Source organism: Malaya genurostris, chromosome 2 (assembly GCF_030247185.1).
Source record: "Malaya genurostris strain Urasoe2022 chromosome 2, Malgen_1.1, whole genome shotgun sequence".
Taxonomy (NCBI): domain Eukaryota; kingdom Metazoa; phylum Arthropoda; class Insecta; order Diptera; family Culicidae; genus Malaya; species Malaya genurostris.
In genome coordinates this window covers 321,104,127-321,127,463 of record NC_080571.1, presented here as the reverse complement: position 1 = coordinate 321,127,463, position 23,337 = coordinate 321,104,127, and the positions used below count along the sequence as shown (strand labels likewise).

The 23,337-nt window shown below is 37.8% G+C and overlaps 1 protein-coding gene across 1 annotated transcript in view; it reads left to right on the top strand.

Moving 5' to 3' along the window:
- Positions 1-23,337, top strand: part of LOC131431283 (centaurin-gamma-1A) — a 378,759-nt gene that overhangs the window by 32,157 nt on the left and 323,265 nt on the right. The window lies entirely within an intron of this gene.

Sequence of the window (23,337 nt, the reverse complement as noted above, 5' to 3'; positions counted from 1 at the left end):
TTCGCTAAGGGGCAAAGGTTTTTTTTAATTATTTCTCAATGTTGGTTGAGGGTCATTTGGTTCACATATCGCATTTCCATCGATTCTAAGGCTGTTGCTGTTGTTACTAAAGACTGTCCCAGAAAGTATGGACGCAACCAAAAACCACTGCCATTTCGTAATCGTTCAGAATCTGTCAATTTTTATGGCTGCGTCCTGTTGTTTAAACTCTTCTCTAACCACTTGTGCAGTTGTTTATTCGTTTTCATTAGTTTGTTTCGAAATGCGTGGACTTTCAGCAGAACAACGTCGAAAAAATGTGTACAAATGGTCACGCGGACTGTCACTGAGAAAGATATCAAAAATGGAAGAAGTAAGTGAAAAAGCCGTGCGAAATGCAATCAGGAAGCTCGGTGAGGATAACACCTTTGAGGATAAACCGAAAACGGGTCGAAAAAAGGTCCTGCTAACCCTCAGTTGGATAAACGTATACTGTAGGCGTTCGAGCAAAAGAAGCAGGTTTCAGTTCGGGATGTGGCCAAAAAAAGTGGGCACTTCGAAGCCAAATGTTCTTCGTGCTAAAGAACGTTTGATTCTTCGAACCTTCAAGAAACAGAAACAACCAAAACGTAGTCCAAAACAAGAAGCATCGATCAGGCCGAGAGTTCGAAAGCGGTACAATACGATTCTTGCTGGAAATTTGAACTGCATAATCACGACGAAACCTACCTGAAACTCGATTACAATTTCTTGCCGGGACCACAATATTATACGGTGCGAGAAGGGCAAGTGTTAAACCAGTCCGAGACATCGATTGAAGTCGATTGAATTTGGTAAGGAAGCTATGGTCTGGCAAGCAATTTGTAGCTGCGGTAAGATTTTGAAACCCTTTATCACCACTGCTTCAATGAACAGCGAAATATACATCAAGGAATGTTTACAAAAACGACTTCTACCCATGATTCGAAGCCACAAGGATCCTGTGGTCTTCTGGCCAGATCTTGCTTCTTGCCACTAATCGAAAACAACGGTAGAATGGTATACTACCAAAAATGTCTCTTACGACCCAAAAGACATGAATCCACCAAATTGCCCACAACTTCGACCAATTGAGGAATTTTGGGCATTAACGAAGGCACATCTTAGGAAACATGTCTCGGCAGCCGAAACCATTTTGCAGTTCGAAAAAGATTGGAAAAAAGTGTCAAAACTTGTCGCCAAGAAGTCTGTACGGAATTTAATGAGGAACGTTAGCAAGAAGGTGCGCCAGCTAGTCTACAATGGCTAAGTAGCAAATGTTGAGAATAATATTCTGTTGTTGTAGTCTAATATTATCGGTATATCGAATAAAATTTGAAATAGCGAAATCAAAGTGCGTCCATACTTTCTGAGACAGTCTTTATCGTCGTTGTCGTGAGGCTTTCCGATGTTGTCGGGATATTAGAATTGGTGGTAACCATAGCCACGTCGGCTTATAGTAGTACTCTAGTTTACTTTGTTGATGATGACGTAATTTTATTTTTAATTTTTCGCAATATCATTTCCGTTTGTTGTTTCAGAAGAACTGGAGTCGTTTGAACCCGTTGTAGATTAGTTTCAATGGGCCAAAAAAATTAAGCGGTTAGTGAACTATCTACATTTACAGAGATCCTATTGGCTGTTTTAGCTGTCTTATTTGTACGTTTTTATGTAGAGCTTGCCGTAGTACGTGATTTGCTCAGCACTAGAAATTAACAAGGGCTCAACTTCAACCAAGTGAATCATTATTGATGCCAGGAAAGAAGTTACTTCCGATGGAAAGAATGTCAACGTATTGAAACTTGGCAACGGCTAAAGGGGATGTTCAAGCCAAATTTAAATTTGTTTTTGCCGACAAATTTGCAAGAAAATTTATGACTTGGCAGGGCATTTGCAGCTGTAGCAAAAAAACGAAAGTTTTCGTTACAAATAAGACAGTGACATCGAAGCTATACCAGAAAGAGTGTCTCCGAAAATGGATTTTGCCGTTCATTCGATCCCACGACCTTCTCGTAATGTTTTGGCCAGATTTGGCAAGCTGTCATTACAGCAAAGTCGTTCAAGAATGGTATGCAGAGAAAGGTGTCCAGTTTGTTCCGAAAAACCTTAACCCACCCAACTGCCCCCAGTTCCGCCCTATTGAGGTACTGGGCAATCCAGATACTGGGCAATCATGAAGAGGAGACTCAAGGCAAAGGGAAAGGTTTTCAAAGACATCAATCCGATGACGACCTAGTGGAATAAGATAGCTAAAACGATGGACGAAGAAGGTGTGCGCCGCCTAATGAGCCGTGTTACAGGAAAAATTCGAGAATTTCTTCGAAACCGTGACGAATAATTTTATCCGTATTTTTTCTTAAAAGTAGGAAGAAAACGCTACATTTGTATAAAAAAGATCTTGAAAAAAATCAATAATAAATAACTGAAATACAGGCGATTGTCTTTGTTCCAATTCTATTTGAAGCAAGCTTTATTTGAATTGTATGAAGATAGAATTTCTGTTTAGTTTATCTGAATTTCTTTCACTTTTCCACATCAAGCTGCATTTTTTGATTCAACAAAACTTTAATCTCATTCTTTGGAGAACAAAGAACATAACACTTGAATTCAACGGTAACTGACCTTGATCGCGTAAGCATTGATGCCTTTGATTGATTTCAATTACTCATCTCTACACTGTCTTATTGTTCGTAGCACTATATCGTACTTTGTTATCGCCATCTTAACTGAACGTTGTGTATGACTGTATCAAACAAGAAACGAAAACGAACCGACGACTTTTTTCTTGTTTTCAGAAAGTAAATTTGTCATCGATCCTATTTGAATGGTATGCTTTCTACAAATTTCAGATCACTTTTTTGAGGTGTGAAATCGTCCTAATCTGCGTTCTTGCATAAATTTATTTTGTACTATTGTTTGGAAACAGTTCAATGAGAAAAACAACTTCGTTTCCTTGCTTGATTTGTTTGTTTTCGTGTAGATAAAAATAAACTGACCTCTTGTTTAGTTCTTCGATTTATGTAAATTCACAACAAATATTCCTTTTCACTGTGCCAGATGAAATGCTACCTCGAAAAACGGATTAAATTATTTTGTCTGTGAAGAGAAGTCACATCAAACTACCGTGCCGTACCATTGTCTATATGATGTATGCAAAGATGAAAAATGCTTGTCACCTGTCGCTGGGTGATTTAAGATGAGTATCTTCGCTTCACAACGACCACATCAACTGGATCCGCCTCTCACCACTGCTCACCTGCGCTGCACTATTTGGGGTGAAATTTTGTTTGGGACACATGAGAAACTTTGCTACTTTGTAAGATCGGAATCGACTACTAGTCCCTGTCACACGGTTAAAAACTCATTAGGCCGTGTAACCACAGCAGCAGCAGCAGCACCATCCTTCTTTTCCATGCGTTGTCGGCTCACGGGAAAATGCATCAGCACCTCCTAATCTGATACACCAGCAGTCACCGTCGAAAATAGGCTCATAAATCAAGTGACATGAATGTGACAGGTCCATAACATATCGCTGGAAGACTCTTCGCCACCGCCGGTACCACAATGGGTAATAAATGTCCGTGGAGCTGCTCAAACTCGTGTCGAGCGATGTGTACTCTGATAGAAAAGAAGGTTGTACGGTACTTACCTTCTGAGTGCGCGCACTCATACACTCGCAAACACACATGATTCTCCTGAACGAAAACATATACGGCGAGCTGCGATCACGTTTCGGTTACAGAAGCCTTAGCTGCTGTGTTATTTTTTTATTTCCCTCGAATCGATAGATGATGCCTTTGTGGCGAAAGAGGTACTGTTATGTGCCGGGAATTCCAGTAGATCGTCTTCATCAATTCAAATTCAACACCAAGAGCGGCTTCGAATTTCATTAAACATTGAAGTGGCTCTGGTTCGATACGCTGCAGAGACGGTCGGTAAAATCGATTACACTTCGCAGGTGATTGAATGTGATGGGAATCAACTACGCGGCCCACTTTGGATAAATTGTGTATGCTTTGGTAGATACTTGTTTTTTTTTGTGCGAGTTCTTTTGAGAGAAAGTTTTCAGGTGTTAGAAATTTTCCTGATAGTACAATGCAAGTGTTATAGGCAACTGTCCGAACCTCATTGCCCTCGGAGACTAGGTCCATTTTATTTCAGTATCCTATCTCAGAAGCATACCGAGTCTTCCAGTATATCTCTGCATCCGCTTAAGAGTTCCCCAATAATTTTTATCTGACAAAATTGAGGGCAAATTGATTAAGTGAGATCCTTTATCAATAGAATTTACCCTGTTGTCACGGTACCACTGAAGTATCTCTCGATTATAGTGGCAGCAAGCCAAATCCTACCAAGGGTTTTCAAGTAGTTCGTGCGCTTCGATGAAGGAAAACTCGACTTCTTGAGTTTTTAAATTTTTGGTCCGCAGCTGTCAAACACTAGCCGAATGAGAGTTGTTTTTTGCAAGGGTGGAACTTTTGTCTCGGAACCTACCCAAAGTTCTTCCTTACATACGCGTCGTTGTTCATCTGTATGCAACTTCTGCACCTCATGAAAATTTCGGTTAGGTTTCTAAGTCCGGTTTAAGTGCTTGCTGCTACAAAACTGTCTTCTCTTAGACGGATATTGCGTTGCTTTTGCTGGTATTTTATAGCTCACCATCCGCTCGATTCTCTCGATCCCCGTCGCTGTCCACCATCTTCATTGGAACTAACAAGATCTTTTTTTTTGTCGCTAACTTTTTCGTTCCCCCTTTTCCCGTCTCTTCACCATCTCGATGGCAATTAATTAGATCTCTGTAGTTTTCAGACATTTTGTTTCCATACCCCCTTTTTACCCCACTTTCCATAATATTTACTTTTTTTTCATTTTCCTCCGTAACATCACCATCACCGCCCACGAAAGACCGCTCCAGTCGAAGACCCGCATGCGGGCCACCCGCCGGGCCTTCGTAGTCTGGGGGTGTTTCCCGCGGACCCACATGAACCGAAGCGGCCATAGATATTTAACAACGCCATCTAATGATACTATTCTAGTTTTAAGTTAGTCGTTAATTAAGATTAGAAAATATCCTTGGCATCTTAGAGCTTAAGCAGTGTGCCTAAAAATATATTATATTGAATATATAAAAAACGATGTGCGTTGCTATATCGATCAATTTCCCATCAGTATTATCTACAGTCAATTTAACGATGACAGTACAAAGTCTCGTGTTAAGACCTTTAATACAAAAAAAACGTTGAATTCGTTATTTTCTGCATGCCCGAGGCATTTCGCGTGGATTTGTCATATCAATCTTATTGAAAGCTATAATTTCCGGCGAAGATGTTTCCTTTTCGTAAATACGGTTCTTCAACTAATGCTGTGCAAAAATCGGAATTCGTTCACGTTCCGTTACTTAAATTTAAAATAAACAAATTTAATATAAAATATGAATAAAAAAATTTTTTTTTTATTTGTTTACTAACATTAATACTTTTCCCTTATCTCTTTTTCAGGTTAGTGACAGCGACGCGCTGTCTGGTTTCCTTCGGTATCAAGTTGCAATGGTCATAAGTTTGTAAATTTGGAGAAATCTAATTCTGCTTGAAGAGCCCAAAGCAGCGAAATTCTGCTTCGAGAAACATTCCCAAAACATGACCAATTCCGGGAGTTTGACAGTGCATCGAACGAAATAGGTTCCGTTTTCCAACCAGGCACGTTTTACTCGAACCCACGGCACCTAGGTTGCTTCCGTTCGAGATAGTCGTTCACGACTAATTTCGATTCTGGTGCTTTTCCGTCTAGCTCCAGCGTTCTTCCATACAGGTTACGTTGAATAATCTTGTAGAACTGTATCGAATCTTGGTTTCTTGTAAATGTCGCCCGATCTTATTGAGATTGACATGAATTCCATCTATGGATAATTTATCCATGGCTTCACGTGATAGAAGTGATTTGCAGACCAATACCAAATTCTGTTATTAAAATCAAACATCTCAATGGCAGAAATTAGCATTATTTAGTTTGAAATAAGAGTTAAAATATCAAAAATCATAACAAAGCCTGCATGAGAAAATAGCAACAAAATAAAAAATTCTGTCATTGTAATATCAAACCAAGAACAAAATATTTATAGAAGACGAATTTGTTAATTATTTTATTTTTTAGCATTTAGAATAGAGTAATATCTTCAGTATTTCTCTTATCTGATTCTGATGCAGTTTATTCAATGGTATTTTATTTGAAGATAGAACAACTGGATCAATTTACTTAATGAAATTGAAATAGCTGATCAATAACGAAATAAGGTATTATAACTAATTTTGATGTTGGACAGATATTGTACAATGTCTTGATCCCTATCACGAAAATATCAAGTATCGCTATGACAACACAGAAACATCAAGCCAAGATATGATGGTAAAATTTGTTATTATTTTGACCTTTGTTTGCTATTTACACCTACCCGGGTAGGCACAGAGTAGGGTTATTCCTCAAGATCTACTCTATCACTCTGTCGTGTTTTCAGGGCATCAACCTCGTGTTTTCAGGATATCATTATACCGCGTTCAGGGAAATCATCACTATCTCTACGAACCTGTTGGAGGTTCATAGCGCTTCGTGTACCAATTTTTGTTTTTATTCTATCATCAAAACCACCTTTCTTTTTCTGGTAGAATAGACTGTATAGTAGAAATTGAAAAGAATTTGAACTTATTACTTTGTACAATATTTTGATGCTCAATTTGTTGGGATGCTTAAGGCAGTTGAAACAGAACTGCCATCTCCTCCTAACAGTTTAATTTGAACCGCTAGGAAGATGCAAAGTGTACACTATTTATGTAGCACTATTCCACCAAATGGATCATTCTACCGAAAGTCATTTCACCAAAAAACCTTTTCGCTGCTTTGATGCTTTTCAATTTGTGAAGACTAGCATCCCTGAAAATTTTTATTCTGATGATCTGGTCAGCACTATCGAAAATGTTTAAACACTTGCAGCTTGTGATATTCATCAAATATCCATCAAACCAAATATAGATTTTCAGCAAGAACATCCAGAAGCGGAATGTTTAATTTTACCCTGTTCATATGCACTGTCTTCAAGTTTGACTGTTTTGGCACAACGATCTTGAATCCGAGAACGCCGACAACGACACAAAAAGACCAAGCGCACTTCTTTCATTAAACCACAGTGTTCTCTCGAAAACACGAAAAAACTATCACGGACAAACATCTAAAATCAAAACAGTAGAAAAAACTACAGGGATCAGCCCCATGGGTTTGTTCGAGCCATTGATGTGGAAAAAGGCAACCAAAATTTCTAATGATCGACATTTTCAATCAAACAGCTCAACGATTGATTGAGCTGTTTGATTGAAAATGTCGATCATTAGAAATTTTGGTTGCCTTTTTCCACATCAATGGCTCGAACAAACCCATGGGGCTGATCCCTGTAGTTCTCTTGAAGTACTCTTGAATCCGTAATTTTCACGAGAGCCTGCTTAGATTGGTCTATATTAAGAACCAACACCAAACCCAGAATATAGACTCTGTTTGTCTTGGTTTGTATTTGTTTTGTAGCCGACGAAATTACATCAATATTCCAAATGTATGCAATTATATCTTTGTACGTACATGCGATAAGGATTTCGATATTAAAGTCTGAGGACAGAGGGTTGCGTGTTGAGTTTTAAATCGACCACGTGGTTCGCTCAATTCCCTTTGCGCATCGTATTTCTCTTGTACTCTCTCGTATATGAGCGAACTGTACCGGATTGCCAGCATACATTTTATTATTTTGATGAGAAGTTTTATCACATTAATCTATCGTATGGGTTGGACATTACATGATTCCAATAAACAATGAAAAAATATTCAACTTTCACAAAGATTGAATGTCTGTGTGTTTGGCAGCCTTGTCGAGCCAATTTTATATCTCTCTCCTTTTTCAGAATGCTATCAGGAAACCAAAGCGAAAAAAACGGCGGATGCATTGAAACTGACTTTGTTTCACAGAAAATACAAGACTTTATTTTTATCGCGATAACATATATGTTTTTATGTTCTAATCGCATCTAAACTAAATTATCTAAACTTTGTCACGGTAGATTTATGATACAAGCCTTCAAAGCCAAGATATTCGATGAACAAGTAGAGATATGCATTTCCGAGCGTTCCATTTTTCTGCAGTTCTTCAGTTAGAAAAAAATACAACACGACCGCTAAACTCAATGAATCATTCTGAAAATTTCACAGAATATTCTCAACTAAATTTCGAGGACAATTAATTCAGATTGATTCGAGCGGTTCAAAAAGCATGCTTCAGTTTTCATCCATTATAAAAATCGCCACACAAAAATTTTTCAACTTCTTTGTATAGACGCCAAACAAAAACTAATCGTACGATATGTGTCAAAATTTGACAGAATGTGTATAAAAGTGTTGCCAACGTTGAGAGAATAAAAGTTTACCGATTGGACAAGCGCGGGAATTTTAAAATGAAAATTCCAGTTCTTTTTTGATCATAAGGTATATGAGAAGAGTGATGCTAATCTAAACAAACCATTCTTAGTCCACTTAGTGGAATTTTCAAAGATCTTGAAAAATCGCCATGAAATTTCCGAAATCGAAAAATGGCTTAGAATTGCATAAAACGTCGAGATTTAGTGTCATCTCGAGAAAAAAAATTTTTTGAAAAAATCGACTTTTTGGGACTTAGACAAAATTCAAATCTTCTTCAGAAGTCCCGGAAAGTTGATTTTTCCAAAAAATTTTTTTTTTGAGATGACACTAAATCACGACGTTTCATGCAGTTTTGAGGCTTTTGGCATCAAAAATGTTTTCGATTTTGGGAATTCATGTACTCCCCCCTATGGTGCTTTTTCAAGATTTAAAATTTTCAAAACTTTACCGCCGAGCAGCACCCCTTATTTCGCATGTCCGATTTAGTTCAAATTTTGCATAAGGGCTTTTTTCGAGATGCTTAAACTTTTAGGCACTAGAGCTTTACGAAAATAGAACTGATCCCAAAATTTTGGCACCCTTATATATATATATATATATATATATATATATATATATATATATAAATATATATATATATATATATATATATATATATATATATATATATATATATATATATATATATATATATATATATATATGCGGTAAAAATTAACGTGTTTTGTCGGTTACGTCACTTATACTGGAAAAAGTCACAGCCATTTGATCTTCGAACTTGAACAATGGCCCGACAGTAGCTTTCAAACGAGCCTAAGTTTGTTAAAATCGGTTCAGCCATCTCTGAGAAAATTGAGCGGGAAAAATATCTTCGAAAAGTGCACACACAGACATTTTCCGATCTCGTCGAACTGAGTAGAATGGTATATAACACTATGGGTCTCCGAGGCTCCGTTCAAATGTCGGTTTTTCCAGCAATTCTAATACCTTTCTATAGACAAAGGCAAAAATAGTTTTTGCAAGCAAACGAACCGCAAAGGTATTGTTCTAAAAACGCACAGATTCTCGAGATAAGAGCGGATCACATTTCGCTCGCCATCACCATCACGATACGATTTGCTCTCGTTCGAAATCTAACTCTCCGATGTGGATTTCTCACAGTTGTTTTCGAAAGTATGTACTGTTAGAATATTCAATAGAAAAATTTCAATATTTTGATCCGCAATATTGCATACAACTCTCATCTTCTTCAGATTTATCTTCACCGCTTTTTAGGCTTTTCCGCGCAACCTCTCTGTATGGGAATTTATTTATTTATTTGGGAGCAGGGAAAAACCCGCTGGAGCTGAAATTTACAATCTCTCTATCCAGCAGGCATAAAACCTCCTCATCTTTTTATATCAACAGATTATAAGAAATCCAACAGATATATTGCTTAATACAAAGGGCTTAATACAAAGTAAAATTTTACCTCCAGGCGAAGGTCAAAAGTGGATGGTGGGTTGAATCTAAGTCAGGTGACGTTGGTATGTGTCGTTGAAGGCATATTGTTGTCCGTGTGGGTCCGTAGGAAACACCCCCAAATCACGAAAACTCGGCGGGTGGCCGAGATGTAGAAAAAAAGGGAGAGAAAGGAATGTTGCAGTAAATGGAATTGCGGAGTGGATCGAATAACATACATACCCTTTATGCTTTCTTTTAGACAATTTTAAGTAAAGAATTCATAATAATAATAGAATGGTACTTAAAATTTTTCTTTATGTTTCGTCTTCGATATAACTAAAGTATGGACGCATAAAGACTGTCCCAGAAAGTATGGACGCACAATGATTTCGCTGTAAATAATTCACAAGTGTTAGATATTCAAATTTTATTCGATATACTGATAATATTAGATTACAACAACAGAATTTTATTCTCAACATTCGCTACTTAGCCATTGTAGACTAGCTGGCGCACCTTCTTGCGAACGTTCCTCATTAAATTCCGTACAGACTTCTTGGCGACAAGATTTGACACTTTTTTCCAATCTTTTTCGAACTGTTGAATGGTTTCGGCTGCCGAGACATGTTTCCTAAGATGTACCTTCGTAAATGTCCAAAATTCCTCAATTGGTCGAAATTGTGGGCACTTTGGTGGATTTATGTCTTTTGGGACGAAAGTGACATTTTTGGTAGTATACCATTCCACCGTTGATTTCCAGTAGTAGCAAGAAGCAAGATCTCGCCAGAAGACAACAGGACCCTTGTGGCTTCGAATCATGGGTAGAAGTCGTTTTTGTAAACATTCCTCGATGCATGTTTCGCTGTTCATTGAAGTAGTGGTAATGAAGGGTTTCGAAATCTTACCGCAGCTACAAATTGCTTGCCAGACCATAGCTTTCTTACCAAATTTTTCGACTTCAATCGATGTCTCGGACTGGTTTGACACTTGCCCTTCTCGCACTGTGTAATATTGTGGTCGCGACAAGGGTTTGTAATCGAGTTTCAAGTAGGTTTCGTCGTCAATGATTATGCAGTTCAAATTTCCAGCAAGAATCGTATTGTACAGCTTTCGAATCCTCGGTCTGATCAATGCTTCTTGTTTCGGACTACGTTTTAGTTGTTTCTGCTTCTTATAGGTTCGAAGATTCAAACGTTCTTTAGCACGAAGAACATTTGACTTCGAAGTGCACACTATGCTATATTGCTATCTATATTGTATACAACATTTTCAATCCGGTAGAAGATGCCACAAGAACTCGAGTCTCTCAATGCATGAACCGTGAGAGAATTTTGCTACATTTCTTCGCTCCACTTCATTCTCTAATTATTTCCCCCCCTCAAAAAAATTTACAGTCTGATAATGATCGTTGCTGTGTGGAATTTCTCAAGAGAGAATCGCAAGTTGACAATTATCGCAGAAAATCGAATCGATGATTCAACTTGGTGATTCTCGTACTAGGTTGCAATATTTCAAAAACCTTGTGTGGAGCATTCACATACATTTTCATAGGCACAACTTATACAAAGATTGTATGCACATAGTTAGAATAAGCGGCAATAGTAAAATGATTCTATCGCAATTATCAACTTCCTGTATAGAATCGGATCACGAAACGAGAATAAGCGACCGTTTGTTGCTTCAGAGAGGATCCCCACAGCAGCGTGCTAACCTTTGATTCTCAGAAATGTCATCGAGAGAAATTCGCTCTCGCACTGGTGTCGATTCTATGTTAAATGAGCTATGCCGGGTATTTGTTGTTGCGATGATATCCGTCTCTCTCTGATGGTAATGATTCAATCGTGTGAAGAGTTGCCAGTGAGCGTTCTTCTTTTGCTCGAACACCTTCAGTATACGTTTGTCCAACTGAGGGTTAGCAGGACCTTTTTTTCGACCCGTTTTCGGTTTATCCTCAAAGGTGTTATCCTCACCGAACTTCCTGATTGCATTGCGCACGACTTTTTCACTTACTCCTTCCATTTTTGCTATCTTTCTCAGTGACAGTCCGCGTTCTGTGCACCATTTGTACACAATTTTTCGACGTTGCTCTGCTGAAAGTCCACGCATTTCGAAACAAACTAATGAAAACGAATAAACAACTGCACAAGTGGTTAGAGAAGAGTGTAAACAACAGGACGAAGCCATAAAAATTGACAGATTCTGAACCATTGCGAAATGGCAGCGATTTTTGGTTGCGTCCATACTTTCTGGGACAATCTTTAATAATGGAATGGTACTTAAAAATTTTCTTTATGTTTCGGCTTCGATTCTACAGTGCATAAAACATCATATTGAGGTACTCTGCCACTTAGAAGCTTAACATAACTCACTAAAAAGACATATAACTACTACAAATTGTATTATTTGCGTTACTGGAAGTTTTTTTGTCGTTTCCACGATTTCTGTTAGGCCACATCACTCAAACCAAATCACACCCTCTCATTTTTCTACTATGCGATGCGATAGCATTATTGAAGTCGTTGTATTACTCAAATGTGGTCGTAGATTAAAAGTGAGGTATGAGATAGGAACTAGTTACGGCAAATCAAATTACCTCATATTCGTTACGAAAGAAAACTCACAAAACATGATGGGAGACAGATGATTCCCAAATAACACCCATGCTTGACAGGTCAAATACACGCAAAGAAGGAAATGTAACCAAGATCTGCTTCAGAAAAATGAAGAACAAAAAACTGTTCTCGTTCGTTAATTGTCAATAACTGACGAGTAACGGTCGAACCACGACGCACTTAACCTTCGAGGTATATTTCTACCGACTTTTAGGCCTTTATCGTGTGCTTCTCAAGAACTGTTAAAAAGCAGTTAACACCATTACGTGACCAGCCATAATGCAACGGAAGCCTATTATGTGTAATGACAAACATCAAACACCGGCACCGTAAAACTTTTAAAAAAATCATCCCACAATTGTTCGCTACACGTTTATATTAAATCATTTCGAGGAAGAAGAAGAAGTAAAAATGTTATACCGCAAACCACAAACCATCGCTGCTATCAACGCTACAGAACTGCAAGTAAACGTGACTCTGTGTGTGATGATACATCGTGCACGTAGATTTGCATCACATCACTGATACGAACTGCCTGCCTACCCGATGGCAAATCCGATTGCGCTTTTGTTGATGGTGGACAGGATTTTATAGCGCACCTGCCGAAGGGATCGAGTGCACTGATAACTGCGTTTAGTAGCTGGTTATCGTATATTGTTATGGTCTTTTAAACAATTTTTATACTCTTGAACGGCCATTGACTCAAAGTTATATTCCGGTTTTTTTTAGATACGCTACTTTGTCGTACCGAGCAGCAGGTGTTTGCAGCCAAACCACTCGCTGCAGTCAAACTGGCCGCACTCCACTTTCGATGCAACAACGTGATTAGCGTACAACTTTTTATTTGAACCTAAACCACCGAACTGGTTTGGACAGCGCAACTTTTCTCCCATATATTTTGCCTAGCGTTTTTCATATCAGCACACCAGCAAACGTCAAGCTCACGTGAAAACGCACCGTAGCTTTGGTCCGGTTGAACCGGTCCGTAGTAAGTACGGTAGCCACCTTCCCGGGGACAAGGTCATGCCCCCACATTCAAAATATCGATGTGTTGGGAGTTTCTGTTTACCAACAGAACTGCTAGACCGGGACCCACTGCCGGCAAGGACATTCTCCATGGTCGCTGCTGTCACCAGCAGACTTGTGACGAGAATTTAATTTATTCTACATTAAATTCAGTTATAGCCGTCGTCTGCCGTGCTCCGGTGCTTTGATGTTCGATGTGGGCGTTTACTGAAGTGCTTGTTATTTTTTTTTGTCGAAGTTCTGAAATCCATCACTGGCTGCTGTGGAATGCCGTCACGATGGAACCCAGCAGACGGCAAAAAAATGTTCCGCTGGAAAAATAATCATAATCGGATAGACGAAGTGCTCTCGGCGAGGACAGATCGAGGGGCCAGGTTCAATTATTTTCATGCTGCAGACATTGCCGAATAGAGCGGCATTCACGACCGACAAATGATTAATAGTTAGCTAAATTTTTCATTTCAAGTCTGCATTAAAAATAATCTATCCGCACCTTCTTCGGAATCCATTTCCCCGGTGAATTTAACTTCGCTTATATAACGTCACAGATTCAAATAGTTATAAATCAGAACACGATCAGCAGTTCCACCACCCAGCCAACCTAAGCCATGGCTAATGGGAGCAGCATACCTAGAGGCCCGATGCGTGGAGTTTATTCGCGCGCTATTAACGGCATCCACCCACTCACGCGAATGGTAGCTTCTCTCCGATTGCATCCATTTCACGCTACCGAAATCGATTTGTGTGTGCGGCGAATCGTAGATTCCCCATCGCAGCGTACCTTCGCGCTATCTAAACTAACTGGTTTCGGTAAATAACTGGAGTAATGTTGTTACGCTTGTTTATGGGTTTTATTTTTCGTTTGCGCTGACTTGCGAACTAATTTACTATTTTCAGTTGGAATCGCACGATACTTGTTTCTATGCAAAGTTCAAGGTCGAACCAGTTGAAAACATGTTTGTCTGCTTCCTACTAATTGTTAAAAGTTCAAACGTATCGTCTCCAAGTGTGACATAATTTATTTTGGGAAACATTTTTTTCTTTTTTTTGACACACTCCAGTTGCTTACTAATCGAACAGAAATCAAATCGGCAGTTAGTTCCCGCTAGTTAATGCTCAGGTTCGTCAATCGCGAATGCACAAATTAAAGACCACTCGCTGCCTACCGATTAGTGAGAGTCAATTAAATTATTCTACTCGATGGATATACGTTCCAGGACCGACCAACCGCAGGGCTTTTGTGGTGCTCGAAACGATGGTGGAAAATGCCAATCAAACCGAGCGATTTGTCTAACGCAATTAGTGACTACAAATTTACATATTTCATAACCGAACGGTAATCGATTGCAATTAAATATTTATTAATCGGCCTTCTGGGTACAGAAGCCATCGAGGCGAAGTCGTTTACAAGAATAATTAGTAAAGGCTTTCTCGTCATAGAAGCAAAAAAAAACAGTGAACGAAGGCAAAGTTTGATTATATGGAAATTCGATTAAATATTAAATATGTACAATTCCACTAATGTGTAGCAGATCATCAGACTTCACATAGACCGATTGAAATGAAACCTTAGACACAAATTTTTGACAATATGACAAACTAATTATTTTTCATTCAGGGGTTAGCTAAATTTTGTGCTAGGGCACATAACCGATTTTTATACGTTTACGTTTCGTCTTTGACTCATCAGTGCATAGCAGTTCAAATTGAACTGCTGTATGCAAAACTCGGCAGTTCAATTTGAACCGCTGAGCAGACGAAAAGTTTCTGCTATTGCAGTCGAAAACACGTTTTCGTTCGGCACGTTAGTATAGACATTGCATTTCGATGCAAAGATAACAAGTGTTCTGTAATCGTATCGAAGGTCGAATTTTGCACTGCCTGAAGTCAACAACAATTGTATTCTTTCGTGTCGGCGGTAGCTTTTGTTCGTTTGGTTCACTCATTTCGAGGTCGTTCTGTTGTTCACTACACAATACTGTACTTGGTTTCTTCTGTCCCGAACGTAAGCGGTTTTGTTTTATCGACTGACTTGGATGAGATGTGAAAGCGAACTGAAGAAAAACGATTGTACACTTTAAAATGTTCATTTTTGAATGAAAAGTCGAACACTTTTTCGGGAATTTTGAAAATTATCAGACACAAATTAATAAAAGCATTTCCTCCATTTTCTCAAAATTATTTTATTTAAAATTCAAACTAGAAATCCACATTCGAAAAGCGTTCCTAATGCATGACCCGATGCCATTTCTTCGATAGTCCTAAAAAATGCCTGAATTCATTCCTAACACCACTGGCTATATCGTTCAACGCTTCCCTTAATGCGAGGGCTTTCCCAGACCCCTGGAGGAATTCATATATTTTTTCCGGTTTTTAAGAAAGGTAACAAATCTGATATTACTAACTACCGTGGAATAACTTCATTATGTGCTGTGCCCATGTTATTTTAATAATAATTCTCGATTTCATAACTCACAAATGCGAAGACTACATTTTTGAAAATGAACACGGTTTTATGACTAAGATGTCCACATCTACATTCATCTTTACATATCTTAAACATCTTTTATCATCCGATCTCTACAATCGCATCTACTGGTTGCTGCTATCTACACAGATTTCTCAGCGACATTTGATAACATCAATCTTCAAATAACAATTGCTAACCTCGACAGTCTGGGCTTCAGTGGTGCTTTACTGGATTGGATGCATTCATATCTTACTGATCGCGAGATGTCTGTGAAAATAGTAAACTGCACAACAGTTCCTCTTACTGTTAGCTCTGAAATACCTCAAGGAAGTCATTTAGGACCGTTCATATTTTTACTCTACCTCAATGATCCCAACTGCTGCTGACTTCAAACTATATCATCCTATAAAGAAACTAGAAGATACACGTTTTCTGCAAGCTCAGTTTAACACATTCGCCAAATGGTGCCACAATAACAGGATGGTACTAAACGCCTCCGAATATTCCGTTATGTCTTTCTTCCGAAAACGCTCAATAATTACATACGACTATCATCTCTTGCAAAATGTCCTCAAACGTGAATCCTCGGTAAAGGACTTTGGTGTTATGCTTGATCACAAATTGGATTTTAAGAATCACGTCGCGCTAGCAGTTCAACATAAGCTGCTACGCACTGATGAGTCCAAGACGAAACGTAAAACCAAATGTATAAATTTGGGGTTAAAAATTAAATATTAAATTAATATCATGCTGAGTGGTATAACAATTCAACATAAACTGTTGTGCACTGACGAGTGGAAGACGAAACATAAAGTGTATCAAATTTTTGTTACTATAATAAGTTTAAATATTAAAATAAAAAATGAGAATTTATAACGGTGTATGCTTCCGGAAAATGGAACTAAAATGCACCGACAAAAAATCTTGAGCTTGAGTTTGAGCGACCACCCTTGGTTGCTACTCGGTTACTGATCGGGATTAGCTGAAATTGTACAGGGAGTTTCTAGATGATCCGACCTGGGACTGGTAAATCATCCGTCAATGCACGTAATCCCAGAACTCAGTACCGGCGCCGGCAAGGCTCGAACGTAGATCGTCTAAGGAATGGGAAGGGATGTTAGTCCAACACTTGTTGTTACTAGAGGCCGTATATACTACTGCGCACTCCACAAGTGTCACGGGAGAAGGATATTTGTTAATAAAAATTTCAGTATTGGTATTATTCGCGCGCGACTCAATATGTTTCGGTTTCAAGATGCTCGGATGCACCACTAAACTCACTGACTTCCCGAGTGAACGTTTCAACAATATCCTATATTGAAGTCCCGGGAAGTCTTGATTCACAGCTCTTATTCGAGGAAACTGAAGAAAAATTTGAAATACTACCGCGTAAAGAATAAAAACTTCCCTATTTTTATAAATGAAATTTACGTGATACAAAATAAACGAGTGAATAGGATTAAGACAAAATAGTTGATTCATTCCATTGACATATTCTAAACAGTTGTTATAAAATCATTTTAAATCACCAAATAAAGGTCACACGCGTCTTGATTCTTTATTATTTCCGATTTATTATTATTACTATTTTTTCCCCTTTATAGGCTACTCTGGCCGAGGGGGATTATTTCCGATTAATTATTTTAATTATTTATTAAAATTATTAATTGGTTATGTTGGTTGATCTGGGCAGCCGGTTACCGAGAAAAATATAAATTTATTGTTTGAAATATTAATATCAAGTATTTTTTACTATGCATTCAATATACCGTTATGTTATCTCTGTTATCTCTGTTATTAACTTTGTAATATCAACGGATTTGCGCAATAGTTGATTTTTATCGTTCAATTTATAATCCTGAAAGACAATCAATAACATGGAAGAAGAAAACATTCTAAATAAAACTTTTCTCCGAAGCTAGACGGAAATTGATAGGTTGAATGAAGAGATAATTTAGTAAAATAGAGTAATAGAGTGAAACGTTGAAAATATCTGATAACTGAAAGGAAAAAGAAACTCCTGCAATTATCGCCTTTTACGACATGGAAGCAGGAACCCAGTGGATCTATTCTTGGGTAATTTTTTTTCCGCCGGATACCACATGGCATCTAGGTTAGTACTGTCCCGAGAGAGCTAGTACCTATTAGCTCTAAATCTCCTAGTGGACCCCAGTTCCTTATCGGTGGTTCTGATTGGGCGAAGCGAAAAAAACAGTTACAAGAGAAAAGAATCGTTTTGAATCGAACAAAACTTCCTGAAAATCGTGAGCTTCACGCCTATGCAGTGAAAGAATCTATATCAATTCGACACGCATTCATGGCACAAGTAGAAGTTGTGGGGATGTCAAAACCAACTATACCAGTCGAATTTATGGTAGTCGATAAAAGACGTCGATCTTTGCTCGGAAGATAAACGGCTAGTGAATTCAGGTTATTGGAAGTAGGCATGGCGGTTAACAATTGCGAAAATACTGAAAAACTGGAGATATTCCCAAAAATACCCAACGTCAAAGTCAAATTTAGTGTTAATAGGGCGATACCACCAGAAAAGAACACTAATGTTCCGGCCTCTTACCGAGAAGGAGCGAGACAACGTTTAGGGGAGATGGAGGCACGAGGGATTATAGAGCGAGTGCACTCAGCGCCGGAATGGATCAGCGGGATGTCGGCAAAAACGACTTTCGTTTGGTAGTGAATATGCGTTCGCCAAATAAAGCGATCTAGAGGGAATATTTTCGTCTCCCCCTGTTGGAAGAAATGAAAATAAAATTACACGGATCTAGATACTTCACAAATCTAGATCTTAACAATGTCTATTACCACCTAGAAATCGCTAAGGAATCGAGAGATTTGACTACGTTCCTAACGGAGAATGGTATGTATCGGTTTACACGTCTTATGTTCGGTGTGAACTGTGCAGCTCAGACTTTCCAACGGGAAATGTGTCGCATATTAGAATGTATAGAGAACGTCATTGTCTATATAGACGATATTCTAATTTTTGTAGAATATCGTTTTAGATACCTCATGGCACATCCAGTCAAAGCCACAAAATCCGAGCATACGAGGAATGTATTAGAGGAAATATTTGCGAGGGAAGGATTTCTCAGGATTATTCGATCGGATAATGGATTGCTCCAATTCACAGTCATCTGTCAATAAACTACCGGATTTCGGTAAATCTGCGGATTCTTCGCAATTATTTTACTGACATGATATCTTAACATTGAAACGTCATTACTTTTTTTATATCGTTTATTTTGATCCGGCTTTAACCCAATTATGGTCGTTCGCCGGGTCCGCTACTTTTTCCCAATTTAGTAAAAGATTTGCCAATTTTCAGCGAACCAATTAATTACAAAGAAGAGCTTAAGGTGACCATGGAAGCGAGCCACAAATGGCAGCCAAGAAACAACCTACCCTCCCACTCCACCTTCCGCTATTTTGCCCTGCTCTAGATGTAAACAAACCATGAAACCCATTTTTTCTACGCGTAGGGGTAAATATGTTGCGTAGAATTGCTACTGCAATTTGGTAACATAATCACTCATCGTATTGATATATGTTTACGATAAACTATCAACTCTGAAGAATGATTTGTGCAAAACTTTTTCGGACCTTCATTAGAAGGTTTCTTCTTAGAATGTTATTATTTTTCACTCACCTCAAGATTTCAACTGCTGTTTATAGCTCTGTGACATAAGTAAGCTTTATGAAACATTTTAGAGTTATTCTTCACCGGTAAACTTATCCTCTGATCTAAACATTTTATTATAAAACCTTTGAATAACTCACAGTTCTGGTTTTGAAAATTTTCCAAAAATCCACGATAAAAAGTTTGCCGGCCTGCTTTAGTATTGGCAATACCACCCTTTTATATTGGCAGTGATGCCATACATAATTAGAGAAAAAAGCTTGCAATGCACCAAAACTGACATTATTTACAATTAGTCGCACATTGATATAGTTAAAATTACGGATCAAAACTACTTTCGTACGTCACCATCTAAAATTTCAATATTTTTTTTTAAACTATAACATTTCCCTTATTTCCATTTCAAACATTGATTCCCATCCAAGTTATCCGCAACCCTGTTGTCTTATTTACCGTCGCTATGGAATGCAAAAAATAAACAAACAGCTAAAGGATTGCAATCTTTTCAAAATGCCTCACCCATCTAAGAAGAGGTAAGCAGCGCTTATTCGGGAAAATCAATAGAAAAATAGATGGAATACGTTGTTAGAGTGTGTTTTGGGCAGTGAGTGCCGGTTCAAAACAATACCACGGAATTTAGAAACTTTACAGGATCCAATAATTTGGTATCAATAGGGAAAGTTCTAAAATATTTTCGTCAATCTATGAAATTATATCATCAAATTTGCATGAGAAATCTTTTCAGAGCAAATAGCCGATTTGTCATCAAGCCCTCTCGTTAAGTGCCACTTGACTGTTCTGTGGGTGAGGTTGCTTTCCTATCCGAAATCGATGATGTTATCGACAAAATTGAAAATGTAGAATTTGTTGGTTTGTATTTTTTAAATATGGGAGCTTCATATTCAAAGATTAAAAATAATATAAAAAGCCAATGCAACAGAGTTTGTTTTGATTTTGTGTTACTATATTTAATCCATCAATGTAACAGCTTCCTTTTCACTTTGTAATGTAAGAAAAATGCCAAGAACCAAGCGAGGGCAAACAGTAAACTATCTTCTTTGGCACAATCTATATGTTCTTTTGGTCGCATGATTGCAATTTGTTAACTTCAGAATGAGCATGAGGATGAGATAAGTCCACTCTGTTCTGCTAGGTGATTTAGTTTCAATGTTTACATTTTGTTCTTGCACCTGTATTCCTTTCAGCGCACAAATATTATTTCATTCCTCTCTACTCACAAATACTATTACTATATGAAAAAGTATTGTTTCACCAATACTTTTACATTTATTTTCCTTGGCTTCCGTCCACGGTCACCTTAAGTAAACATTACTGACTCCTGAGAATCATATCTGCCAAATCGATTTATTTTCGTATTTGAAAAAATGAAAACTTAGCTTGGCATCGAGAAAATTGTATTCGTTCTAATTCCTGTAATTTCAATACATCCAAGAGTTTATATATCGATAATATAAGTATATAAAATAAATGTATAGTAAGTACTTAGGGGCTGTGCATAAAAGACGTCACGCCACAAGGGGGAAGGGGGTTTTTACACAACACGTGACCTTTTGTGACAGGGGGAAGGGGGAGGGTTGTTGGAATGTGACGTCCAATATTTTCAATGAGCGCATTTTTGAAATTAATTATATTACTGCTTTGCCCTATTTCCTGAAAAAAATCTCCACAATAAAGGTTTACATTCTATAGGAAAACGTGTATTTGTTGATGTAATAGCTTGTTTTTGTAAATTCGGAAATGAATGATGCAGGAAATCATTTTTGTTGTGATCAGCAAAAGTGAACGGAGGGGCGAGTAAATTAACGAAATTAATAAATTTGCCTAATATGAGTAAAAAAAAAGATGCCTTTAAACGGTTTAACTTAAGTTAGGCACTGACAATTTTAGTCAATGTATATGAGTTTGGGTGCACCAATCGCTTGGAATTATGGATTTTGTAACTTTCGGAAATCTAATGATAGGTAATAAGCAGATGCGGAATATAAACCACACGAAGAATGAAAAAACTTCAAAAAGTTTGTTTGGTTGGTCGCATCGAAATTTCATGCTTCTTGATGTATTTAAAATTCATTCAGCAATGCCATGTTGACGGAGTAATATCACTAAAACCAGCAAATAACAATAACATATATGCTGTGATTATCAATAATCATAATGATAAGAAAAACATGTTCAATCATAAAGCATGTCATGCAAACTAATTATTAAACCAAACATATCAATGGTAGAAAATAACATAATTTAGTTTGAAATAAGAGTTAAAATATCAGAAATCATTGCAAAGTCTGCATGAGAAAATAGGTAGAAAATATAAAATTCTGCCATTGTAACATTAAAGCAAGAGCAAAACATTTATAGAAGACGAATTTTTCAGTAATTTGATTTTCTAGCATTGGGAATAATATATCATAAGTATTTCTCTTATCTGATTCAGTTTATTCAATTGTATTCCATTTGAAAAAGGAACCACTTGATCAATTTTACTTAATGAAATTTGTATGCCTTATCAATAACGAAATAAGATATAATAACAAATCTTGATGCTAAATAAATATTGTCTAGTCTATCAAGAAGATTCCTTCGATGAAATATCAAGAAAATATGAAGTATTGCTATGACAGCACAGGAACATCAATACAAGATATCAGTTCGGTTTTACATCTCATCCTAGTCAGTCGATAAACAAAACCGCTTACGTTGGGGACAGAAGAAACCAAGTACAGTATTGTGTAGTGAACAATAGACCTCGGAAATGAGTGAACCAGACGAACAAAAGCTACCGCCAACACGAAAGAATACAATTGTTGTTGACTTTATGCAGTGCAAAATTCGACCTTCGATACGAGAACTTGAAGGTTTGCTTAAGGAGCAAATGCATCTTGACATTAAACGTGTGCATTTACTTCAATGCAATAAGACGAATAATGTTGTTTACATCCAGTTTTACAAAGAGTTGGATGCAATTCAATTCGCAAAAGACAATAACAATGTGCACTATGTGGAGCACGAGAACATTAAGTACAACATTCCAGTATATATGGAAGATAGTGCTATAGAAGTGCGTGTGCATGATCTTCCCTCAAGCGTCACCGATTCTTATATTCGCAAAACTATGTCCCAATACGGAGAGATTCTGTCTATCGGAAAAGAAAAGTGGAAGAACTTTTTCCCCGGTATTCTAAATGGCGTACGTTTGTTACGCATGCGCTTGAAGAGGCCTAAACCTTTTTATGTGACTTTCGGTCAGGAAACAAGAATCCTGTGCAAATCACTTGTTACCTACGACAATCAGATGACCACATGTCAATATTGCCAAAAAGCTGTTCATTACGGTAAGGCATGTGCTAAACTGGACAAGGAGACAACCACACCAAAGGACAACGGTGCTTCCTTCACACCTACTCCAAGCAACCCCAGTACATCTGTGACAGCCATCAACAACAATGAAGCATCCCCTTCAACGAAACAATCAGTATCCCCTATAGAACAAAGTACATTAGCTGCAGTTAACAACTTACCATCCAACCAACCAGCAACTGCAAACAATGTACAACAAGGCTCATCTCCAGCAACTAGCAATGAAACCAACAACAATACCATCGATGCGGCAATGGATGAAAACTCTGTGCTCCTGTTACTTCCATAAATTAAATTCATGTCAAAAA